Here is a 6390-nt window from a genome sequence, read left to right as displayed (position 1 = left end):
GCAAAAACGCAACACCTCGATCGCCACCACAAAACTTTGTTGTTGCCATTGCAGCAAATCACGTCGTCGGAGGTAGCTTTTTTCGTCGTTGGTTGTAGCAAACGACAATGACGGTTGCAACAAAAAAAAAATGGTCGCCGCATTGATTGTAGCTCGTCGTGTGTGCCGATCGCAGCATTTTCATTGCTGGCTGTAGGAAAAAAAATTGACCTCAGCGGTAGTAGCAAAAAGTAGACGGTGGTAGACCGCGGTTGCAGCAAAAATTCGCCCTCGCCGGTAGTAGAAAAAGTAGATGGTGGCAGCAAAAATTCATTCTCGCCGATAGTAGCAAATTGTCTCACCGGGTAGTAGCAAAAGTAAACGGCGGTTGCAACATAAACGGTTGTCTCCCCGTCGCGAGGCACGGTATGGCCATTTGGTTGTAGCAAAAAAAATTAGCGGTCGTAGCAAAATTAGATTATGGTTGTAGCAAAAAAAACATTGTCGTCATTGTCACGAGAGGCAGAGTGGCCAGTTGGTTGTAGCAAAATTTGTGGTCGGTCGTAGCAAAAACCGACAATGGTTGCAGCACCGTCTGATCGGTTGTTTACAATTGCCGGAGATGGTCATCTCGGCCATCTCATCATAAAACTTCGGCAGTCGGTGGTTCCCGGCACCTAGGCTCGCCGCCCCAGGCCGTTTCGTGTCTAACTCCAAGGAGTTAGGGGTCGTCAGGAGCAGGGAGGATGTGAGGACAACGACATGGAATCTGTGGGAGGTGGGAGGAAGAGTTCGCCGGGAAGGAAGAAAAAAATAGGGATATAGGAGAGGTCGCTCCGGTGGTGGAGCTCGCCGGAAAGCCGTGGCGGACCGGCGGAGCGAGAAACGGCTCAAGGGATCATGGGGGAGCAGATAAAGTTGCGATGCGCTTGTGGAAGAAGACGACCAGAAAAAAACTGTGATGTGTGGGCCTGTGTCTAACGCAGGGGGTGGGGTGCCAGACGCACGATCGAAACGAAACGCACGGCCCGCGCGCGACCGGCCGAAGTTTCAGCCGGTCCGCCGGGTGGAAACATTTCCCTTCTGTATAGCCCACGAAGTTTTGCATTCTTAATTCAAAAAACATCATCATGCTATATGGATTAAATCTAATATACAGTTAGTACTCTATCCACTCTTCACTAAACTGTAGGGTGCAAATACATGTATAGGCTGCAATCAAGTGATGCTTGGTCATATCGAGTTGTCACATTTTCAGCTCTTTATTTTTTGGGCGAGAGGTAAGGGAAGGGGAACCTTCCTACCACCATCAATGTATATTGCCTTGCTGACTAGACCAGGCCAATTTGTTTTCTCGACCTGGATTGGTTTAAGGTCCCTTTCTTAAATCTCCATGATCCAGCGTTAGATCGCAGTATAAGCCTTGGATATGCACATCTCTAATAATAATGGCATTCCTGACACATGAATGGGAGATGGGCGAATTGTGTCATGCTATACATCCTAAAAGTCTCAATTCAATGATGCATTCCAGTCGGCATGGTAGAGGAATTAAAAATACTAGTAAAAAGATCCGTGCGTTGCAACGGGAGAAAAAAAATCATAATCTCTAAAGGCCATGAACATACTTTGTTGCTTCACCAATAATATTTTGGTGAACATTTGTTCAATTTGCTTAACATTTTTAATACAGGAACTTTTTGAAAACTCATGAACATTTTTTGATTTCTCAAACATTTTTTTTTCAGAATTGCGAACATTTTTTGAATCCACAAAGATTTTATGATTTATTTAACTTAGTCTAAAAGTCATATTGTTTGGAAATTTTTAGCTCAATCAGAAAATATTTGAGGGGATATTATTCTTTTCTCTTCCTTTTTCTTTATTTGAAAAATGAGAATCTGTTCGGCAATGCTCAGTGGGCTGGCCCAGTGAGCGCAACAACAGCAATAATAGTGCAGCCGGTCCTAAGGCCTAACTGGCCAAACCGTGCCAACAACTTCAAAAATAGTATTAGCAACATAGATGTGATGCCCCAAAGGCACCGAGATATTCGCTTCGGTGCTTGCAGTGCGGTTGTTATTGGCCACCGGAAGGTAGCTTTGCAGAATGAGATTCTATATTAGCTTTCGTGTGGTTTCAGGCTGAATGTTTAGCTTGCCGTCATTTGTTAATTAGAAAACTTGCTATTCTAAACATCGTGGCACATAGATTTCTGTGTAATTGTCAAACTAATTCATCCAAATAGATAAACTGCTTCCATGCATCAAATGAAAAATGGAAATAAAACAAAATTCATGGCATATCAGCAGACCAAATGTAGCACTGATAACAACAAATTCTTGAAGTACGGGCATATATATTGATCATTACAAAGTGGGGAGGCTTACCACAAGCAACAAAACAATATTAATTATAATTGATAAAAATATTCATACAAATAACCTGAATTAGCAGTCTTTATCAAGATAACCAGATCATTGCTCATCAAGGAGAAAGTTGCATGTCACTAAAAAGAACTCTTTTGGAAGTAATAGTAAAGGGCTAAAAAGAGATAATAGTATTTTCATAAAGATAACAAAAAAAGTAAGGTTTTCCATTTTCCACAAACTATATGGATGTTTACAAATAGAGGTCTATATTATCTTCCGCCATATACATAGAAAAATCTATTCATAAGGAGGAACCGAAATAGCTAAATAATGACCCGTAAATCTGTAGCAAAAAATGCATTTGTACAGTAACTCTACACGTTAGCAACAAAAGAAACCTGTTATCATGTTTCTTCTACAACTATTCATATGCAAAACGTTGTGGGACTACTATAGTGTATTAATGTAGCTTACAGATAAACACTTTCTAAACACCAAATAACAACATGGAAAAGTCCTAGTTTGGTGCCTGTGTCCACATGAAGCAGAGAGGCGCAAGTACCGCACATCAACGTGAGGCTGGCGACAACACCTCCTCCCTGCAAAGCCGCGATTTGGTAAACAATTGTATATCTGGAAAGACGACCAAGAAACTAACAAAGAAGGTAAAGGTCACAGCGGTGCAGAATTTACTCCATATCTTTACGGGGCCTAATAATAAAGCACACTGCTACCAAAGTATACACAGGGAAAGTTATAATGGGAAGTAGTATGATATGAACAGATTGATTATCTTCTGAAATAATTAGAGATCGTATATATGAGAAGTCAAACCGGTGTTGACATCATCAGCAACATTACAGTGGAATCTAAAACTGAAAAGTCGTAACTAATGGAAATTATTATTTAGTCAGAAAGACCTTTCTTTATCATTTATAAGGCACCAAGAACTGTAGCTAGTCCACAGAATAGGTAAAATTCCCATCCTAATATTCTTCACTGGTTACACATATCTTCGTCAACTATGGGAAGGCCTCGCTTCTAAGCAACCTACATAAGCTGGTAATCAACAAAAGCATCATACAGATGAAGCACGACCAGCTGAAAAATCAGTGGCACGGCCATGTTTTCTAGCACATCACCTATACTTCTCTACAGAATTGTTTCCTGCCTTATGACACGCTTGAAGTTTCCAGGCTCAAAACCATCTTGATGTTATTCACACAAGAAATACGAATGGCAGGAAAATAAAGCAATTCACGATTGCCACAAACTTAACGTGCAGATGCAAGAATCTCTACCCAATATTGCCCTCCCCACATTAATGTGACACGACTGCCTTTTCCCATCTTTGTATATATTCTTTGAATAATCCAGCTTGCAAAACAGGTGCAAGGAACAGACTGCTTTTGCGCAATAATATTTGCAAACTTTAACCATGGTGCACATATATAAAAATGTGATGAGCATTAAAAAGGAAAGACTATGATATCAATGTCCAAAGGAACCACTTCACCTGAGTGAAGCTTCAATTCTGAAAACCGAAGTTAACTCACCAGTATTCTGCTCCTAGTAACTCCTCCTTTCCATGGTCTTCCTCTACTCCTTCCGTGATGGATCCATGTCTTCTGAATATATTGACACTAAAACAATCAAGTACATGCCCTCTATTGTATAACTTCAGTTCAAACATTGATAAGAAGAACCACGTAAGGTTGATGTTACAATGAAAACAGAAAACAAAATACAGTTCATTGATCGGAATTTGTCAAACTATGCAAATGCACATCATGTCTTTTTTTAAAGTACATGCCTTTCAGAGCAAACATCGTAGGGTTGTAGTCAAATCGAACACCAATTTATTCTTTCTGGACAAGCAAAAAAAAAAACTAAATTAGGAAGAGCGCAGATAGTATGTTAAATATGATATATGCATCTCTTGTTAGCCTTAACATCACAAATTGGAATGTTGGGCATTCTGTTTGCTCAGTAAGAAAACAGCTCATAATTTAGGAAGGATTTGTTTATTAAAACCTACTTGGCAGAACCGAAGTCACGTCCTGGTGCTTGTTGAGAATGGGGAGGTGGGTGGAGGTCAGTCACACATTTGACTTGTTGAAGAAAGCACATAAAGGCATATTTGGTACTACCTCGTGAAAAAATGTCTTATATAATGAGACAGATGGAGTATTATATATGAGGCAATTCTAATCTCTAGCAATGATTTTCTGTACAAAACATTTACTCATTAACACAAAACGTAGCAAAAGATCAGTGTTAGCTTTTTCAAGCAGAACAAATAAGAAAATTGCAGAAAAAGGTTCAGTACAGCAGACCATATAATTAACATGCAATGAAACTTGCTTGGCTATTTCAATTCTTTTTTATCTAGTTTATTTATCTTCAAAAGAGCCCGTATTCCTCGTCTACCATATTTGAGATAGCATATTGCCATACATCAAAAAGAGCATCTCAAATATTTTCAATCAGTGAAACCTGTCTACCCAAATATGAATCTTTCAGACTTGAATTGAACAGGGAGTAAACATGAACGTCTTCATGAACAAAATATAGCAGACCAGTCAGAATATCATCTGCTAAAAGTGCATTCATATGAAAGGAAGTGACTGTTTTAGAAGGATTATAAAACTCAGGTGGCTGAGAACAAACCATGCTAGAAAAGATTGTAGTAGTATTCATTGTTCTTCTTGTGGAAAGAACACATATCCATACCTTCCCACTCCAATCTGAAGCCAATACCCCAAAAATGCAATTGGTTCTGCTAGACTACTTGGTCCACCTTTCTTCGCCTAGCAAAAGCTTAAAAGATACACAGATAACTCGAAGAAAAGAAATGAAGGACCAATTTTTTAAAAAAAAAGGCAATTTGCATTATTATACCAACAGGAGGGCTAGATGCCAAAGGACAAATTGACTGCACCTTCTGAATACTCATCCAATGTATCAACTACTCTAATGTGGCTAATTCCTCAAAAAAAATGATAGATTGCAGGGAGTGTTTTTATTTGTACAGGGATTGATTTTATTTGCTCCTGATATTTGCCTTCTCCAGGATAGCATTCATGTAAACCTGCCACAAAACCAATTATCAATCCCTCAATTCAATTGATGTAAGATGCAATGCAGAGATGTCTTGCTTATCTGAATACTATAACAGAGTATCTGCGTACTATATCAAGAGGGGCTTGGCGCAGCAGCATGGTTGGCTTGTCCTAGATCCAAACTGATCCCGAACGAGAGGCCGATTCTAAAGCCATGAAGGCCCTGAAATCGCCCAGATCCAGGTGCATCTCAAGATGGCAGAGGAGCGGAGGAGCTGTAGGCCGACCCGTTTGTAGGGTGCCTGGCGGCTTGGAAGGGTGAGGCGGCGTCCGTGGTGGAGGAGAAAAGGAGCTGCAGGTCCATGGCGTCCTTCACATCTTCGTGAAGAAGCCCTTGACGGCGACGACCATGGTGGATGGGGAACTCCCATGGCGTCGAAGGTGAGGTGTAGGGGTGGTGGATCCCGACCAGGTAGGAAGAGGGACGAACCCGGGGCCGCCGGAGACGCGGCGGTGAAGCCCTGCCCCAAACCCTAGCCACAGGGGTGGCGTTGCGACCGGGCGGTAGAGGTCGGGAGCGCAGAATCTGGCCCGAGGGGAGGGAGACGCGGACCGTGGGGAGCTCTGGGGCGTGTTGTGCGGCGCCGGAGCTCGCCGGAGATTGCCACAGCGTGGGTGGTGGTGGCGGCGGCAGCGGCAGCGACGAGGACTTGGGCGAGAGGGAGAGGAGGCGAGCCCGTGCTCCTCCTATGGTCTTTTTTTCTCTTTACAAAAATCTGCTCGGACCACGGGTTGAATAATCCAAACAATAGGGTGTTTTGTGCAAAAATGAAGCGTTTTCCCAGGTCCACTTAGACAGGGACTGCGGGTTGAATTCTCAGAAGTAGAGGGGCTTTTTTGCAAGATTTCTGACGACGTACGGCCAGTAGCAATCGCTGGTTTATTAGTAGGTAAAGATAAAGATTATTTCATCCTCC

General features: G+C 41.9%; 1 long non-coding RNA gene across 1 annotated transcript; it reads right to left on the bottom strand.

Moving 5' to 3' along the window:
- Positions 1-2554: 2554 nt before the first annotated feature.
- LOC147967465 (uncharacterized) lies at positions 2555-6171 on the bottom strand. The gene is made up of 3 exons (XR_015603770.1): positions 5543-6171; positions 3908-5442; positions 2555-2950 (listed from the first exon to the last, which is right to left on the bottom strand). It is a non-coding gene; the product is annotated as an uncharacterized LOC147967465 (long non-coding RNA).
- Positions 6172-6390: the final 219 nt, after the last annotated feature.

The sequence above is a fragment of the Triticum urartu genome, chromosome 5A, assembly GCF_056163025.1.
Source record: "Triticum urartu cultivar PI428250 chromosome 5A, HENAU_Tu73, whole genome shotgun sequence".
Classification (NCBI taxonomy): Eukaryota; Viridiplantae; Streptophyta; class Magnoliopsida; order Poales; family Poaceae; genus Triticum; species Triticum urartu.
The sequence above is the reverse complement of the archived record's forward strand: the minus strand, read 5'-3'. Positions and strand labels throughout refer to the sequence as shown.